The sequence below is a fragment of the Zea mays genome, chromosome 3 (genome assembly GCF_902167145.1).
Source record: "Zea mays cultivar B73 chromosome 3, Zm-B73-REFERENCE-NAM-5.0, whole genome shotgun sequence".
Lineage (NCBI taxonomy): Eukaryota > Viridiplantae > Streptophyta > Magnoliopsida > Poales > Poaceae > Zea > Zea mays.
The window spans coordinates 28,027,628-28,047,311 of record NC_050098.1 but is presented as its reverse complement, the minus strand read 5'-3'; the positions used below and the strand labels follow the sequence as shown (position 1 = coordinate 28,047,311).

The 19,684-nt window shown below is 42.9% G+C and overlaps 1 pseudogene; it reads right to left on the bottom strand.

Annotated features, from left to right (window-relative positions):
* Positions 1 to 8,880: 8,880 nt before the first annotated feature.
* Positions 8,881 to 9,831, bottom strand: LOC103649886 (uncharacterized; annotated as a pseudogene).
* Positions 9,832 to 19,684: the final 9,853 nt, after the last annotated feature.

Genomic DNA, 19,684 nt, shown 5'->3' with positions numbered 1-19,684 from the left:
ACCGGCGACAAGCCCACTACAAGCCAAGGGAGCACTTCATCGGAAGAGTCCCGCACCAAGAGGAAGGAGAAGAAGAAGGACTCCTCCAAACGGAAGGAGAAAAGATCTTCCTCTTCTCACCACAAAGAGAAGAAGGAAAAATCTTCTTCTCACAAGTCGCATCGGAAAGGCAACAAGCACAAGAGGATGAGGAAAGTGGTCTACTACGAGACCGACACTTCATCAACATCGACCTCCGACTCCGATGCGCCGTCCGTAACTTCTAAGCGCCAAGAGCTCAAGAAGTTTAGTAAGATCCCCTTAGACTATCCTCGTACATCTAGACCTACTCCATTACTTTCCGTTCCATTAGGCAAACCGCCAACCTTTGATGGCGAAGATTATGCTAGGTGGAGTGATTTAATGAAATTCCATCTAACCTCACTCCACAAAAGTATATGGAATGTTGTTGAGTTTGGAGCACAGGTACCATCCGTAGGGGATGAAGACTACGATACGGACGAAGTGGCCCAAATCGAGCACTTCAACTCTCAAGCTACAACCATACTCCTCGCCTCTCTAAGCAAGGAGGAATACAACAAGGTGCAAGGGTTGAAGAATGCAAAGGAGATTTGGGACCTTCTCAAGACCGCGCACGAGGGTGATGAACTCACCAAGATCACCAAGCGGGAAACGATCGAGGGGGAGCTCGGTCGTTTTCGTCTTCGCCAAGGGGAGGAGCCACAAGATATGTACAACCGGCTCAAAACCTTGGTAAACCAAGTGCGCAACCTCGGGAGCAAGAAATGGGATGACCACGAGGTGGTTAAGGTTATTCTAAGATCTCTCATTTTCCTTAACCCCACTCAAGTTCAATTAATTCGTGGTAATCCTAGATACACACTAATGACCCCCGAGGAAGTTATCGGGAATTTTGTGAGCTTTGAATGTATGATCAAGGGCTCAAAGAAGATCAACGAGCTTGACGAACCCTCCACGTCTGAAGCACAACCGGTGGCATTTAAGGCGACGGAGGAGAAGAAGGAGGAGTCTACACCGAGTAGACAACCAATTGACGCCTCCAAGCTCGACAATGAGGAGATGGCTTTAATCATCAAAAGCTTTCGCCAAATCCTCAAGCAACGGAAGGGGAAGGACTACAAATCCCGTTCCAAGAAGGTTTGCTACAAGTGTGGTAAGCCCGGTCATTTCATTGCAAAATGTCCTATATCTAGTGACAGTGACAGGGGCAACGACAAGAAGCGAAAGAGGAGAGAAAAGAAGAGGTACTACAAGAAGAAGGGCGGCGATGCCCATGTTTGCCGGGAGTGGGACTCGGACGAGAGCTCCACCGACTCATCCTCCGACGACGAGGACGCCGCCAACATCGCCGTCGTCACCAAGGGACTCCTCTTCCCCAACGTCAGCCACAAGTGCCTCATGGCAAAGGACGGCAAAAGGAAGAAGGTTAAATCTAAATCCTCCACTAAATATGAATCCTCTAGTGATGATAATGCTAGTGATGAGGAAAATAATTTGCGTACCCTTTTTGCCGACCTAAACATGCAACAAAAGGAAAAATTAAATGAATTGATTAGTGCTATTCATGAGAAGGATGATCTCTTGGACTCTCAAGAGGACTTCCTTATTAAGGAAAACAAAAAGCATGTTAAGGTCAAAAATGCTTATGCTCTACAAGTTGAAAAATGTGAAAAATTGTCTAGTGAGCTAAGCACCTGCCGTGAGATTATTGACAACCTTAGAAATGAAAATGCTAGATTAATTGCTAAGGTTGATTCTCATGTTTGCGATGCTTCAATTCCCAATCTTAGAAATGATAATGATGATTTGCTTGCTAAGATTAAGGAATTGAACGATTCTCTTGCTAGCCTTAGAGTAGAAAATGAAAATTTGATTGCTAAGGCTAAAGATCTTGATGTTTGCAATGTTACAATTTCCAATCTTAGAGATAACAATGATATTTTGCGTGCTAAGATTGTTGAACTTAATTCTTGCAAATCCTCTACATCTACTGTTGAGCACACTTCTATTTGCACTAGATGTAGAGATGTTGATATCAATGCTATTCATGATCACATGGTATTAATTAAACAACAAAATGATCATATAGCAAAATTAGATGCTAAAATTGCCGAGCATAATTTAGAAAATGAAAAGTTTAAATTTGCTAGAAGTATGCTCTATAATGGGAGACGCCCTGGCATCAAGGATGGCATTGGCTTCCAAGGGGAGACAATGTCAAACTTAATGCCCCTCCTAAGAACTTGTCTAACTTTGTTAAGGGCAAGGCTCCCATGCCTTAGGATAACGAGGGTTACATTTTGTACCCTGCCGGCTATCCTGAGAGCAAAATTAGGAGAACTCATTCTAGGAAGTCTCACTCTGGCCCCAACTATGCTTTTATGTATAAGGGTGAGACATCTAGTTCTAGGCAACCAACCCGTGCTAAGTTGCCTAAAAGGAAAACTCCTAATGCATCAAATGAGCATGACATCTCATTTAAGACTTTTGATGCATCTTATGTTTTAACTAACAAATCCGGCAAGGTAGTTGCCAAGTTTGTTGGGGGCAAACACAAGGGCTCTAAAACTTGTGTTTGGGTACCCAAAGTTCTTGTTTCTAATGCCAAAGGACCCAAAACCGTTTGGGTACCTAAAGTCAAGAACTAAAATTGTTTTGTAGGTTTATGCATCTGGGGGCTCAAGTTGGATACTCGACAGCGGGTGCACAAACCACATGACAGGGGAGAAGAAGATGTTCTCCTCATATGAGAAAAACCAAGATCCCCAACGAGCTATCACATTCGGGGATGGAAATCAAGGTTTGGTCAAAGGATTGGGTAAAATTGCTATATCACCTGACCATACTATTTCAAATGTTTTTCTTGTAGATTCATTAGATTACAATTTGCTTTCCGTATCCCAATTATGTCAAATGGGCTACAACTGTCTATTTACTGATGTAGGTGTTACTGTCTTTAGAAGAAGTGATGATTCAATAGCATTTAAGGGTGTGTTAGAGGGTCAGCTATACTTGGTAGATTTTGATAGAGCTGAACTCGACACATGCTTAATTGCTAAGACTAACATGGGTTGGCTCTGGCATCGCCGACTAGCCCATGTTGGAATGAAGAATCTTCATAAGCTTCTAAAGGGAGAGCACATTTTAGGACTAACAAATGTTCATTTTGAGAAAGACAGGATTTGTAGCACATGCCAAGCAGGAAAGCAAGTTGGGTCCCAACATCCACACAAGAACATCATGACTAGTGACAGGCCACTGGAGCTCCTACACATGGACCTATTCGGCCCGATCGCTTACATAAGCATCGGCGGGAGTAAGTACTGTCTAGTTATTGTGGATGATTATTCTCGCTTCACTTGGGTGTTCTTTTTGCAGGAAAAATCTCATACCCAAGAGACCTTAAAGGGATTCTTGAGACGGGCTCAAAATGAGTTCAGCTTAAGGATCAAGAAAATAAGAAGCGACAACGGGACGGAGTTCAAGAACTCTCAAATTGAAGGCTTCCTTGAGGAGGAGGGCATCAAGCATGAGTTCTCTTCTCCCTACACTCCACAACAAAATGGTGTAGTGGAGAGGAAGAATCGAACTCTATTGGACATGGCAAGAACCATGCTTGATGAGTACAAGACACCGGATCGGTTTTGGGCCGAGGCGGTCAACACCGCTTGCTACGCCATCAACCGGTTATATCTACACCGAATCCTCAAGAAGACATCCTATGAACTCCTAACCGGTAAAAAGCCAAATATTTCATATTTTAGAGTTTTTGGTAGCAAATGCTTTATTCTTGTTAAGAGAGGTAGAAAATCTAAATTTGCTCCTAAAACTGTAGAAGGCTTTTTACTAGGATATGATTCAAACACAAGGGCATATAGAGTCTTTAACAAGTCCTCAGGACTCGTTGAAGTTTCTTGTGACGTTGTGTTTGATGAGACTAACGGCTCTCAAGTAGAGCAAGTTGATCTTGATGAGATAGGTGAAGAACAGGCTCCGTGCATCGCGCTAAGGAACATGTCCATTGGGGATGTGTGCCCTAAGGAATCCGAAGAGCCTCCAAGTGCACAAGATCAACCTTCCTCTTCCGCACAAGCATCTCCACCAACTCAAAATGAGGACGAGGCTCAAGTTGATGAAGGAGAAGATCAAAGAGATGAGCCACCTCAAGATGACGGCAATGATCAAGGGGGAGATGCAAATGATCAAGACAAGGAGGATGAAGAACCAAGGCCGCCACACCCAAGAGTCCACCAAGCAATCCAACGAGGTCACCCCGTCGACACCATCCTCGGCGACATTCATAAGGGGGTAACCACTCGATCTCGTGTTGCCCATTTTTGTGAGCATTACTCTTTTGTTTCCTCTATTGAGCCACACAGGGTAGAGGAAGCACTTCAAGAGTCAGATTGGGTGATGGCGATGCAAGAGGAGCTCAACAATTTCACGAGGAACGAGGTATGGCATTTGGTTCCACGTCCTAACCAAAATGTTGTAGGAACCAAGTGGGTCTTCCGCAACAAACAAGACGAGCATGGTGTGGTGACAAGGAACAAAGCTCGACTCGTGGCCAAGGGGTATTCACAAGTCGAAGGTTTGGATTTTGGTGAAACCTATGCACCCGTAGCTAGACTTGAGTCAATTCGCATATTATTAGCCTATGCTACTTACCATGGCTTCAAGCTTTATCAAATGGACGTGAAGAGTGCCTTCCTCAATGGACCAATCAAGGAGGAGGTCTATGTTGAGCAACCTCCCGGCTTTGAAGATAGTGAGTACCCTAACCATGTCTATAGGCTCTCTAAGGCGCTTTATGGGCTCAAGCAAGCCCCAAGAGCATGGTATGAATGCCTTAGAGATTTCCTTATTGCTAATGGCTTCAAAGTCAGCAAGGCCGATCCTACTTTATTCACTAAAACTCTTGACAATGATCTGTTTGTATGCCAAATTTATGTTGATGATATTATATTTGGGTCTACTAACGAATCTACATGTGAAGAATTTAGTAGGATCATGACACAAAAATTCGAGATGTCTATGATGGGGGAGTTGAAGTATTTTCTAGGATTCCAAGTCAAGCAACTCCAAGAGGGCACCTTCATTAGCCAAACGAAGTATACTCAAGACATTCTAAGCAAGTTTGGAATGAAGGATGCCAAGCCCATCAAGACACCCATGGGAACCAATGGGCATCTCGACCTCGACACGGGAGGTAAGTCCGTGGATCAAAAGGTATACCGATCGATGATTGGTTCATTGCTTTATTTATGTGCATCTCGACCGGACATTATGCTTTCCGTTTGCATGTGTGCAAGATTCCAAGCCGACCCTAAGGAATCACACCTTACGGCCGTAAAACGAATCTTGAGATATTTGGCTTATACACCTAAGTTTGGGCTTTGGTACCCTCGGGGATCCACATTTGATTTGATTGGTTATTCGGATGCCGATTGGGCGGGGTGTAAGATTAATAGGAAGAGCACATCGGGGACTTGCCAGTTCTTGGGAAGATCCTTGGTGTCTTGGGCTTCAAAGAAGCAAAATTCGGTCGCTCTTTCTACCGCCGAAGCCGAGTATATTGCCGCAGGCCATTGTTGCACGCAATTGCTTTGGATGAGGCAAACCCTGCGGGACTATGGTTACAAATTAACCAAAGTTCCTCTTCTATGTGATAATGAGAGTGCAATCCGCATGGCGGATAATCCCGTTGAGCATAGCCGCACTAAACACATAGCCATTCGGTATCATTTTCTTAGGGATCACCAACAAAATTGGGATATCGAGATTTCATACATTAACACTAAAGATCAATTAGCCGATATCTTTACCAAGCCACTTGATGAACAAACTTTTACCAAACTTAGGCATGAGCTCAATATTCTTGATTCTAGGAATTTCTTTTGCTAATTTGCACACATAGCTTATAAATATACCTTTGATCATGTCTCTTTTATATGCTATGACTAATGTGCTTTCAAGTATATTTCAAACCAAGTCATAGGTATATTGAAAGGGAATTGAAGTCTTCGGCGAAGACAAAGGCTTCCACTCCACTCCACTCTCCTACTCATCCTTCGCCGTCACCCCGAGCATCTCTCCAACTTTGGTATAATCTTCACTCATTTTTTTATGACCAAAGGAGGAGAAAGTATTTCGTTGGGCTCTAATGATTCCGTTTTTGGCGATTCATGCCAAAGGGGGAGAAAATATGAGCCCAAAGCAAAAGGACCGCACCACCACCTAATTTTTTAAATTTGGAGATTTTTCAATTGGTCAATTTCAAATTGGTATCTTATTATGTTCTAAAGGGGGAGGAAGTAGTATTTCAAAAATGATAAATCAAAACCCTCTTGAACACTAAGAGGAGGATCTCATTTAGGGGGAGTTTTGTTTAGTCAAAGGAAAAGCATTTGAAACAAGGGGAGAAAATTTTTAAACTTGAAAATGCTTTGCAAAAATCTTATTCATCTACCTTTGACTATGTTGCAAAAGGACTTTGAAAAGGATTTACAAAAAGAATTTGCAAAAACAAAACATGTGGTGCAAGCGTGGTCCAAAATGTCAAAAATAAAGAAACAATCCATGCACATCATGTAAGCATTTATTGGCTCAATTCCAAGCAACCTTTGCACTTACATTATGCAAACTAGTTCAATTATGCACTCTTATATTTGCTTTGGTTTGTGTTGGCATCAATCACCAAAAAGGGGGAGATTGAAAGGGAATTAGGCTTACACCTAGTCCCTAATTAATTTTGGTGGTTGAATTGCCCAACACAAATAAATGGACTAACTAGCTTGCTCTAGTATATAAGTTATACAGGTGCAAAAGGTTCACACTTAGCCAATAAAAAGACCAAGTATTGGGTTCAAACAAAGGAGCAAGGGTCAACCGAAGGCACCTCTGATCTGGCGCACCGGACTGTCCGGTGTGCCACCGGACATGTCCGGTGCACCAGAGGACTCAACTTCAAACTCGTCACCTTCGGGAATTTCCAGAGGCGACTCCGCTATAATTCACCGGACTGTCCGGTGTACACCGGACATGTCCGGTGCTCCAAGGAAGAGCGGCCTCCGGAACTCGCCAGCCTCGGGAATTTATTGAAGTTGCTCCGCTATAATTCACCGGACTGTCCTGTGTACACCGGACTGTCCGGTGTAACAGCGGGGCAACGGCTATTTCGGCACCAACGGCTACCTGCGACGCATTAAATGCGCGCGCTGCGCGCGCAGAGGTCAGGCACGCCCATACTGGCGCACCGGACACTCAACAGTACATGTCCGGTGCGCCATCGGACATCAAGGCGGGCCCAGAAGTCAGAACTCCAACGGTCGGAACCCAACGGCTTTGGTGACGTGACTGTCGCACCGGACATGTCCGGTGTGCACCGGACATGTCCGGTGTGCACCGGACTGTCCGGTGCGCCATCAAACAGACAGCCTCACCAAACGGCTAGTTTGGTGGTTGGGGCTATAAATACCCCCAACCACCCCACATTCATGCATCCAAGTTTTCCACTTCCCAACTACTTACAAGAGCTCTAGCATTCAATTCTAGACACACCAAAGACATCAAATCCTCTCCAAATTCCACACAACGCCCTAGTGATTAGAGAGAGAGAGATTTGCTTGTGTTCTTTCGAGCTCTTGCGCTTGGATTGCTTTCTTCTTTCTTGATTCTTTCATTGCGATCAAACTCACTTGTAATTGAGGCAAGAGACACCAAACTTGTGGTGGTCCTTGTGGGAACTTTGTGTTCCAAGTGATTGAGAAGAGAAAGCTCATTCGGTCCGAGGGACCGTTTGAGAGAGGGTAAGGGTTGAAAGAGACCCGGCCTTTGTGGCCTCCTCAACGGGGAGTAGGTTTGAGAGAACCGAACCTCGGTAAAACAAATCCGCGTGTCTCACTTCATTATTCGCTTGCGACTTGTTTTGCACCCTCTCTCGTGGACTCTATTATATTTCTAACGCTAACCCGGCTTGTAGTTGTGATTATTTTTTGAGAATTTCAGATTCGCCCTATTCACCCCCCCCCCCCTCTAGGCGACTTTCAGGGATCCAATACACGGTGGGATTGAGTGAATCCATCCCATGTCACTTAAACCATGTGTGTTTCAATTACAGCTGGAATTTAATACATGGCTAATTTTCCATTGTTTGGTTACACCACATGGATACATTAATTTGTTGCATGCATATAAAAAGATCAGTGCCCATCGTATTAGGTCTGTGAAGCGGATGAAATTTGAAGCATCAAAATCAGAAGTTGGCCACTCATTGTCTCTTATTACATTACAATAGAGTGTGTGCATTTAGATTAAGAACAAACCAAAGGGAGAGAGCTAATGTTTCATTTGAACAACATAACATACTGTCTATCCAACAAGCAATTCAGAGGACTCCACCTGCAAGGGAATGCAACTGTTAAACGCTAGAATTTCTCCACGCATTTTAATCATTTCATATCAAACATAAACATGCTAGACCATATTGGTATTTTCGAGTTGAATCACATATTTGCTCATAGCCCAAGATTGGTAGGGAAATGACAAACATGTCTAATAATCTAAAAAGAAAGCAGTTCACGAAAGAATTGTGCTTTGTTTGCAACTAAAATAGGAAAATAGGAAATAAATCATAAGGGAAAATAGGAAATGCTCAAATAAACCATAAGCAATTCATTATTATTATGGTGTTCAAATAGATTTTAAGAGAAAATATGAAATGTTCAAGCATCTAGCTAGTGACTGCAAAGCAGAAGGAAATGCCCAAGGATGCTTGCAGGCTAGTAATCAACCTAGGAAGAGATGCAAGCCTCAAAAAGTTAGTGGGAAGAGAAGAGGGAAAGGATGAGAGCATACCAGCTAAGCCATCTCGTTTCTCAGCCAAATCAGTGCAGACTCGGCATCATCATCGCATGCACTCAAGAAAATTTGCCTGTTGTCAAGGTCCTTGAAGACATTGTAGGCTTTCGCTTTTTCCTCCTTTGTAACTTCCATTGTACCAATAATGGATATGCACTTCTTGATTGAGAAGTCTGCAGCTTGACTCACTTCCTTTTCCTCCCTCTCTTTTGCTAGTTGTGTGTCTTCTTCCTCAGCTTGCTTCATTCTCATGTCAATGTATCTTCCCATTATTCCTTCTAGGTTATCGCCCTTTTTATGCCTCTTTGTCCTTGTTTATTCATTGTTCCCTCTTGTAGCAGTAGTCCTTCTCTGTGGCACCAGATCATGCCTTTCACCTGTTGCATCTCCTGCCTCAACAACATGGACATCATCTTCTTCATGTGCCGGCAAGGTTTCTTCCACTTCATCTTGTTCATGTTGTATGTTGAGAAACTCATCTCTATTTCCTACTTGAGTAAGATCGGGAAGTTGGGTGGAGGTATAGTTGTAGGTCCCTTCAGCTGTTTGCCCTGCACAATTAAGTTTTACTAAAAAGGGTAGACAACATAACATATTGGAAAAATGGACATTGTAATGAGACTAACCATCATAAAGCTCCCCCAAGGCCTCATATAGAGGAAAAGACTTGTTGCGGAACTTTTTAGCCTTAGGATGAGAAGTCAGTAAATTTTTCCATAAAGCTAGGTCAGCCGTAATCCTCCCTGTCTTCTCATCAAAATGAGCTCCACTTTGATTCTTTGCATCCTTTAGCAACCTATAGTCCCTTTTCAACTCTCTTTCCTTATCTTGTATTTGTGTCTTTGTGAAATAGACATATTGTTCCCTCTGATGAAATTCCTTGACAATTTTGTTCCATGCTTTTGTTGTCCATCCATTTTGACCCCCTATAATCAGCTGTCTTGTGCTCATGCAACAGGTCCACAAGAGTCTTCTCTAGAGTTGAGTTCCAAGCGGCTCTTAATTTCTCTACACAAGACAAGGAAGAAACATTAGTTGTAGAATTCCAAGAGGCGCTTAATATCTCTTAAGTCTACTTGCATACCTTTTGGAGAACCTCCATGTTTTCTTGGATCACCAGCTTTAGGAGAAGGCTTCTTTGTTGCACTTTTTGATAAGAGCATGTTGATTCTTGGAGAACCCCTTCCAAACATGTTAACTAATATTATATAACACAATGAGAAATAGTTAGCTGAAATTTCTATGCTTAAAATAGGTAGCTGAAAACAGTTAGCTGAAAACAGTTAGCTGAAAATAGTTAGCTGAAAACAGTTAGTTGAAAACAGTTAGCTAAAAACAGTTAGCTGAAAATAGTTAGCTGAAATGGATTAAACCAAATATTAAGAGAGGTAACAATGTGACAGTAAATAAAATGTACCAAATAGAGCAACATATGGTCTATTCCAAACTAAACCAGAATACATGAGGGCTAATAGATGTGCCAGAATACATGAGGGCTAATATTCCAAACTAATTTCTATGCACTTGGTAATCATTCCACATTTCTTGTGCTATTGCATCTCTAAGATTATTTCCTTGGACATTTACTTGATCGTTGCCTTGATCACCATCCGGTAGATCAACAAAGTTTTGTGGCGAGATATTATCTGGTTGATTATCTAACCATTCCTCATCCCCTTTGAGTGACCGAATAATATTGTGAAGTACAGCAGCTGCTACTGGTATTTTCACTTGATTCCTTATTTTGTGAAATGTGGCAGCTTTTAGAATGGGAAAGCGCTTCTTCACAACCCCCAAAGTCCTTTCAACATGATTCCTCAGTATGGCATGGCGATGGTTAAATAACTCCTTGTAGTTCTGAGGTCTACGGTGACCTTGCCCATACTCCTTTAGATGGTATCTAACTCCACGATAAGGCGCAAGGAATGACGTGGTGTTAGCATACCCACCATCAACCAAATAGAACTTTCCTGGAGGTACATGGAATCCATTGTTCATTGCAGATCGAAGAACTCTAGCATCTGTAGCGGATCCCTCCCACCCAGTAGACATGAAAGTGATATTTAGGTCAAAATCACAAGCTACCATCACGTTTTGGCTGAGAGTCCCCTTCCTGTTTCTAAAAGGAGCAGCTTTGTCAGGTGAAATTGTAATGGGTACATGAGTCCCATCAATTGCACCGATGCAGTTCTGCACAAGAAAACTATATGTGAATTTTTAAAATCTGAAAGAAAATGAATAGATATTGGGCAAGGATAGAAATGCCATCACCTTGAAGTAAGGATAGAACCTAGGATTCCTTTCAATTTTTGAATGTACTTGAATTGGAGAAGGAGGCTTCAAAAATCATTTGGCGAGGGAAGGGACAACTATGTCAAAAAAATGTTTTATATGATGGTGGAATGTGTCACTACTATGCCCGAACTCTTCTTGCAGATCCTCAAATGAAGCGTTATGGCTTATCATGTATAGAAAGAAGCCGAGCTTCTCCTCAACTTTTATCCTTGTGTCACGTACCAACCTTTCCTTCCTAAGATAGCTGGCTAGGGCTCTAAAAATTCCAGGTTCCATTCTGAATGCTACTCGGCAGTTCTTGACATGCCCTTCAAGCAACTCTAAAACATGCTCCTCGCCACTTAGCTTGGATGTGTGTCGTCGTTTCTTAACTCTCCTCCCTTTAAGAGAACTAGAATGCAGCAAATGTAATGCAGGAAGGAATAACATCATCATATCATCATCATCATCCTGTCTCCTCTTCCTAATGCGCTCCATTAACCCCATACTCATTGCAAAAAATGGGGGTACCAGGTCCCAAAAAGTACCTCTCGGGGATGGTACCGGGTCCCAAGACGGTGGGGGTTGGTCTTCTCCAACTCTAACCGGTGCAGGTACAATCTACAAAGAAAAGGTAGAATATTCAAATTAGTAATATTTTTGAATAAGTGGAACTGAAATACTATTTTTATATTAAAAGAGAAATGCACGTCACAAATAAACAACATAGCATGACTTGACGTGCATAAACAGACAACCTGTGGCTAGATAAAAATAGGGAGAATATACTGTAGAAAAATTTAGAGCCTTGCAGAAGCAACAATACTGCTTACAATAAACAAAGGAACTAATGTTGTCTCTACCAGCAAAACAATGCATACAAATCAGTCTTTTTATTTTTGCTTCTGCACTACAATGAAACACACAATGTACAGAACAGAAGATTGGGAGACTGTAGTACTGCACAATGCATAGAAGATTTATGATCATAATCCATGAGAACTAGTTTCAGTTAAATAAAGAATGCGGCATCAACTAACATGAGAACAGAGGAGTAAAGCGAAGGGTGGGGCGCTGTCAGGGGGAGCATGTGTGCGTCCAACTTTTGGGCAGAGAGCATGTGCGCATCTAGCTTTTGGGCAGCAGGAATAAAGGATCAGTTCATGTGTGCGTCTAGCTTTTGGGCAGCAGCAGCCATGTCGCCGGAGTGAGCAGACTTGACTTGGAAATAAGGATCAGTTCATCCATGCGAGGAGCAGGCTCGCTCGACCATGGCGCCAACTACAAACAACAAAAGCTTTGTGGGGAAATATATGTAGCCAACAGCCATGCGAGGAGCAGGCTCGCAGCTCGCTCGACCATGGTGCGGCTGGAGCTAGACCCGTCCAGCCAGATTTGCACAGATTTGGAAGAGGAGAAGAGAACGAAGGAAAGGACGAACTCACAGGAGAAAAGTTCGCCGACGAAGAGGGCGGCCGACGGTGGAAGAGCCCTTGCGTCGCCGTCGTAACTTCCTCCAGATCACGCGCCGCCGTCGCTTCTACACCATGGCCGGGATAGAGTTCCACAGCTGTGGAGGCGTGGACTAATTCGAGGCCGGTATTGAGTTTTTTCGTGGGTATTGGGCCTGGTTTGCAAAGAGGCGTGGGCTAAACGAATAGATATTTTTTTTGGGCTTGTATTTAATCCAGCCATGGATAACACCTGTGGATCCAATCATCATATAGACCATTTCCAGCCCAGCCGAACAAGGCCTTAGGTGGGTTCGTCTTCCTAGCTGGCGCGCTCCATGTAGTGCTCCAACGGATCAGCTGTGCCGTCGCCGGGTATCTCGAACCGATCCGACCAGCAACGCGCGGACTACTCCTAATTGGACACCGCATCTCACGCCTATATATGTGACCGCCCACGCTCAACTCCTTCAATCGGCAAACCCTACAAATCGCCATTAGCGGTCAGTGTTGGGAGAGACAGAGAGAGACGCCCTTCGTCGATGTCGGGTCCTTGCGCTGTCTGATACTCCGGTAAGACCTTCCCTAGAGTTCTCCTTTGTCCTCTCAACATGTAGCATCCGTAGGTTCGAGTTTGAGCATCTGAGTGCGAGATAGGGGTCCGGCCATGTGCGCCGCCGTGTGGGCGCTGTGCCGTCGTGCCTGGTGAGGAAGATGGTGCCGTGCCATTGATTTGGTAATAACCGGCTTGGATCAATTAAGGAGTACCAGTTCAGTTTGGTTGCACGATGAGCGTAGATCAGGGGATGATGGGCTCTAGGAGCGTTTTTGGCTCGGAACGGTTGGAGACATCAATCGAGTAAATCGAGTAAGGAGCGACGTACATTAGATCGTGGGTTTCCCCTGCGCGCATTGAATCACAACCGCTGGATCTAATCTAAGCAGTCAGAAACGACCAATACCTTCGACCATGACAATTTCCTAAAAGAACCCTCGATTCTGTTTTAATCTACCCGCAGTTCATCCCTATATATAGATCATTACATAATGGTCCAAAAATTTATAAAAATAACCCTGCACTCTCATAAAATAGTAGCCAAAGTCCACATGTCAAAATAAAATTAATGAAATGAATATAAATAATGATTTTTAGTATAAAAATAAATATTGTGAACTTAGAAAATCCATAATTTTTCCGTTAGAGCTCCGATTTGGCCCGTTCCAATCGTGTTAGCTCCGTAATAAAATTTCTTACTCAGTAACAACATTATATTTATCATATCATACATTTTTATAGTTATATATTTATTTATCCAATGTTTAGTAGATTAAATCTTGCTAATCAAAGTTAATTTATCTATGATTATAATCTAACTGAAATATAATCTATAATCAAGTCATAACTTGGATTAAAGTTCAATTAGTTATTTATTCAATATCTTTTCTCATATGATTTACATTAATTAACATAGAATATAGTTTCTATAATTTAATCATGAAAATCTTCTGAAAACCATATCTTTTTAACCGTAACTCTAATTTTAGTGATTCTCAAACCTACGATCTTATAGTGGTGCGTAGAATATTCCTACGTCGTTCGTTCTCATATTTGGTGTAATGTTATTTTTATGTACTCCTTGTCTATTTGTATGTATTGCTACGACTAGCAGTGAGGTTACGTGAAACCGAAGACCAACTTGGTGAAGTACCTGTAATCTCAAGTCATAGGCAAGTTGTGCCCTTGATCACTCTTATTTACCCAATAATGTTCCTATTAATCATTATGATCTGCATAGGTTAATTTTGATGGGACCCAATAGGTTTTCCTAGTTTTGTTTACCCCACTCATTGCAGACAAATGAACTATTGGGTAGACTTGCTATTGCTCTATGTGATTTTGGGTGTTAAGATTCACATTATTCATGATCATGCTATTTATTATCATTGATTTATTACTGTACATGATAAGATCATTATGATAATTGGAACATGGAGAACCACCCGGGAAAACAGTGCTACCACAAGGGTGGTATGGGATTCCGCCCTTGGCTGACTAATTTGGAAAACTATTGGAGGACTACCTTACTCGAAAAGGGAAAGGACAGTAGGGGAGTTGTCGGTATAATGAGCTTCTCGGGATGATTATGATGCGATGGCTTTTCAGATAAGGGATTCCAATATCGCTCTTCTCAGATACAGTAACGGGTTTTCTAAAGCTAGTGGAACTTTGTAAAGGCCTCGTAGTGCTACCCTGCCTCGTCTCCTCGGTACAGATGAATGAGAAGACGCGACCCCTTGGCAAATAGGTAACATGACTTGTGGGTAAAGATGCACAACCTCCAAAGAGTGTAAAACTAATATATCAGTCGTGCTCACGGACATGAGCGGCTCGGACACTCACATGAGTAATTTATGGAACTAAACTTAATTTGTCATATGCATTTCATTGTGGGATTTATTATTAATTGTGATCTCTTATTTATTTGGGTTGGTATCTACTTATACTTAGTAACTGCTAATAAAACTTGACTAACTTTAAAAGCAATGCTCAACTTTAACCATCTTCTTTGGTAAGCCTTACACTACACATGCGCCCCACCGTAAGTGAGCTCATGCACATTATTCCCCACAACTTGTTGAGCGATGAACGTATGTGAGTTCACCCTTGATGTACTCACATCCTCCCAGGTCAAGAATAGGTACCACATGATGAGGACCATGAAGGATGTCACAATGATATTCGTGTGGGGTCTAGGCCGTTGTCTCCTAGTCAACTATGGTTGCTGGATCGTTGTCTTCGTATGATGTATTTATCTAGCGATTTTGTACAAAAATCATATTATATAGTAAAGATGTGACATCCGTTTCTATACCATGAGTCATCGTATGTGTGAGACTTGATCCTAGCACACATTTGAGAACCACCCAGGTTTGACCCTTAAATCTGGGTGTGACAGAAGTGGTATCAGAGGAATGTTGACTGTAGGACGTAACCTAGATAAAACCGGACAACCCCTTATATATTTTCCTTTGCTACTCTGATTCTTTCTAAACTTACCTTAATGTTTTCTTATATATTGCTGCTTTACTCTGATTACTCCTACCTTTTCTCTTCTAATGACAAAAGTGGATTTCATACTTTGAAATCCTGTACCTAAAGTGACCCTTAGGAATAGGAGACCTAATCTTAGGAACAAAAACAAAACTATCTTTATAGGTATTTATGCACTTGAACGCTTGTTCTTATGATTGAGAGCACCTAGAGGGGGGGGGGGGTGGATACGTGATCCTGTAAAATCAAACACTAAATAGCCACAAAACTTAGTTATATAAGTGTTAGTGCGACTAAGTAGTTCTGAGGCGAGTTCTTGTGAACGAAAACCAATCACAGAGAAAGCAGCACAAGAGACACGCGATTTTATTGCACTCAACCCCTTTCAAGTGATCCGATGATCAATTTGAATACCACAATCTTTTCCTTTAGTGTATTTTCCCGTTTGCGAGGAATCTCCACAACATGGAGTCTCTCGCCCTTACAGTAGAGATCACAAAGAAGGCACATAGTAAGGTTGGGAGAAGCAGCACACGCAAGACTCAAATACGCAGCACAACCACGCACACAAGTGAAGACTTGAGCTCAAATGACAACTCAGGGAGTGCACAACTCGAATGGAGCCCAAATCACTAACACAATGAAGCAAATGCGTGGGAGCGGAGTTTGGATGCTTTAGAATACTTAGAGAATGCTTGGTGGTATGCTCCATGCGCCTAGGGGTCCCTTTTATAGCCCCAAGGCAACTAGGAGCCGTTGGAGATCAACATGTTAGGCTATCCTTCCAAATCGGGCATAGTCGACCGTTGCTCCCGCGGGTCAGATGGCGCACCAGACACTGTCCGGTGCACACCGGACAGTCCGGTGCACCCAGCCGACCGTTGGAGCAGCCACATGTCGCGCGTTGATTGCGCGGTCGACCGTTGGCGATGGCGACCGTTGGCTCACCGTACAGTCCGGTGCACCACCGGACAGTCCGGTGAATTATAGCCACGTCGCTCCATTGTTTTTCCCGAGAGCGACGAGTTCGCCGTGGATGACTCACTGGACAGTCCGGTGCGCCACCGGACAGTCCGGTGAATTATAGCCGTACGCCTGCGTCGCTTCCCGAGATCGGCTACTTCACCGGAGGCTTGCCTGGGGCACCGGACACTGTCCGGTGCACCACCGGACAGTTCGGTGTGCCAGGCCGAGCTGGAGTTGGTTGTACACAGCCAACTCTTTTCCAATTCATTTCTTCTTTACTCTCCACTGTTTCTAGCACTTAGACAACCATGTTAATACTCAAAAACAATTCACTATGTCTAGAAACATACCTTGTCTTTGATTTGCACCTTTGCTTGTTTAGCACATAAGAGTTCAAAACATTTGTGTTGGACACTTAATCACCAAAACAATTATAGAAATGGCCCAAGGGCACATTTCTCTTTCAATCTCCCTCTTTTTGGTGATTTATGCCAACACATCAAAAAGCAACAAAAGGAGTGCAACATCAATGCAATTGAAGACCAAATTATTTTTGCTTATGATTTGGCATATTTGGATCACTCTTTGCCACCACTTGGTTTGTTTTTGCAAATCAAATTCTTTTTCCTATCTCTAAGTCAAACACACTTGTTTGGGCAAATCGAGAGATATTCCAAGAGAAAAATTGATCAAGTGCCAAAAAACTCCCCCTTTTTCCCATAATCAAAATTCTCCCCCATAAGAGACCAAATTTTGCAATAGGAGCATTTTGGACAAATCAAAAATTCTAACTCTAACTCTATTATTTTCAAAATTCACAAGTGGTTGGCTGATCCATTTGCTTTGGCCTTAATTTCTCCCCCTTTGGCATTAAGCACCAAAACGGGATCATTTTTGGCCCTCTAACCCCATTGCCTCACCAAAAATGCCAATTAAGAGCAAAAAGGCAATGAGATTGCAAGTATGAACTTGGAAGTAAGTACACTAATACCGGAGTGCAGTGGAAGTCTTTTCATCGTCCAAGTTCACTTTTCCCTTTCAATGCACCTTTGAGACTACATCAAGTGGACTCAAACAAACAGGTTAGTCTCAAAGGGTCAAGTTGTAGCACATCTCCCCCTTAATATGTGCATCATTCGCATATGGACTTGTGAGGTCCAGGGATCACTTGTACAACTTGAGCACCATAAATAACAATAATTGATTGAAATGCATAAAGTAACATGATCAAAGGCATAGAACACATGTATGCTATCTATCAATCCAATATACGCGAATCCAAAACATTTAGCTCACTTCGCAACCTGCAAAACCTTTTCTCATCTAAAGGCTTAGTGAAGATATCGGCTAGCTGGTTCTCGGTGCTAATATGGTACACCTTGATATCTCCCTTTTGCTGGTGGTCTCTCAGGAAGTGATGCCGGATGCATAATCGGAGTCTGAGTATCCAATCAAGTCAAAGGTAGACCCCTTTGGATACCAGATCTTGAAGCAAGGCGTAGAAACTAAATACCTAAGAATTCGCTTAACGGCCACAAGGTGGCATTCCTTGGGGTCGGATTGATATCTAGCACACATGCATACACTAAGCATAATGTCCAGTCTACTAGCACATAAATAAAGCAATGAACCTATCATGGACTGGTATGCCTTTTGATCAACGCACTTACCTCCTTTGTTGAGGTCAACATGCCCATCGGTTCCCATCGGTGTCTTCGCGGACTTGGCGTCCTTCATCCCAAATCGCTTGAGAAGATCTTGTGTGTACTTCGTTTGGGAGATGAAGGTGCCGTCCTTGAGTTGCTTCACTTGGAACCCAAGGAAGTAGGTCAACTCGCCCATCATCGACATCTCAAACTTTTGTGTCATCACCCTGCTAAACTCCTCACAAGACTTTTGATTAGTAGAACCAAATATTATGTTGTCAACATAAATTTGGCACACAAAGAGATCACCATCACAAGTCTTTGTAAAAAGAGTTGGATCAGCTTTCCCAACCTTGAAAGCATTAGCAATTAAGAAATCTCTAAGGCATTCATACCATGCTCTTGGGGCTTGCTTAAGTCCATAGAGCGCCTTAGAGAGCTTATACACGTGGTCGGGATACCTGTCATCCTCAAAGCCAGGTGGTTGTTCCACGTATACCTCCTCCTTGATTGGCCCGTTGAGGAAAGCGCTCTTTACGTCCATTTGAAATAGCCTGAAAGAGTGGTGAGCAGCATAGGCTAATAATATTTGAATAGACTCTAGCCTAGCCACAGGAGAAAAAGTATCCTCGAAATCCAAACATGCGACTTGGGCATAACCTTTTGCCACAAGTCGAGCCATGTTTCTTGTCACCACCCCGTGCTTGTTTTGCTTGTTGTGGAACACCCACTTGGTTCCCACAATGTTTTGCCTTGGACATGGTACCAAGCTCCAGACTTCATTTCTCTTGAAGTTGTTGAGCTCTTCCTGCATGGCCAACACCCAATCTGGATCCTGCAAGGCCTCTTCTACCCTAAAAGGCTCAATAGAAGAGACAAACGAGTAATGCTCACAAAAATTAGCTAGGCGTGAGCGAGTAGTTACTCCCTTGCTGATATCACCTAGAATCTGATCGATGGGATGATTTCTTTGGATCGTTGCTCGGACTTGGTTTGGAGGGGCCTATGGTGCTTCTTCCTCCATCACTTGATCTTCTTGTGCTCCCCCTTGATCATGCCCTTCGTCTTGATGTACCTATTTATCATCTTGAGTTGGGGGATGCACCATTGTAGAGGAAGATGGCTGCTCTTGCTCCAGTTGTTCCTGTGGTCGCACATCACCTATCGCCATCGTGCGCATTGCGGCCATCGGAATTTCTTCTTCATCTACATCATCAAGATCAACTTGCTCTCTTGGAGAGCCATTAGTCTCATCAAATACAACATCGCTAGAGACTTGAACCAATCCCAATGATTTGTTGAAGACCGTATACGCCTTTGTATTTGAGTCATACCCTAGTAAAAACCCTTCTACTACCTTGGGAGCAAATTTAGAATGTCTACCTTTCTTCACCAGAATGTAGCATTTGCTCCCA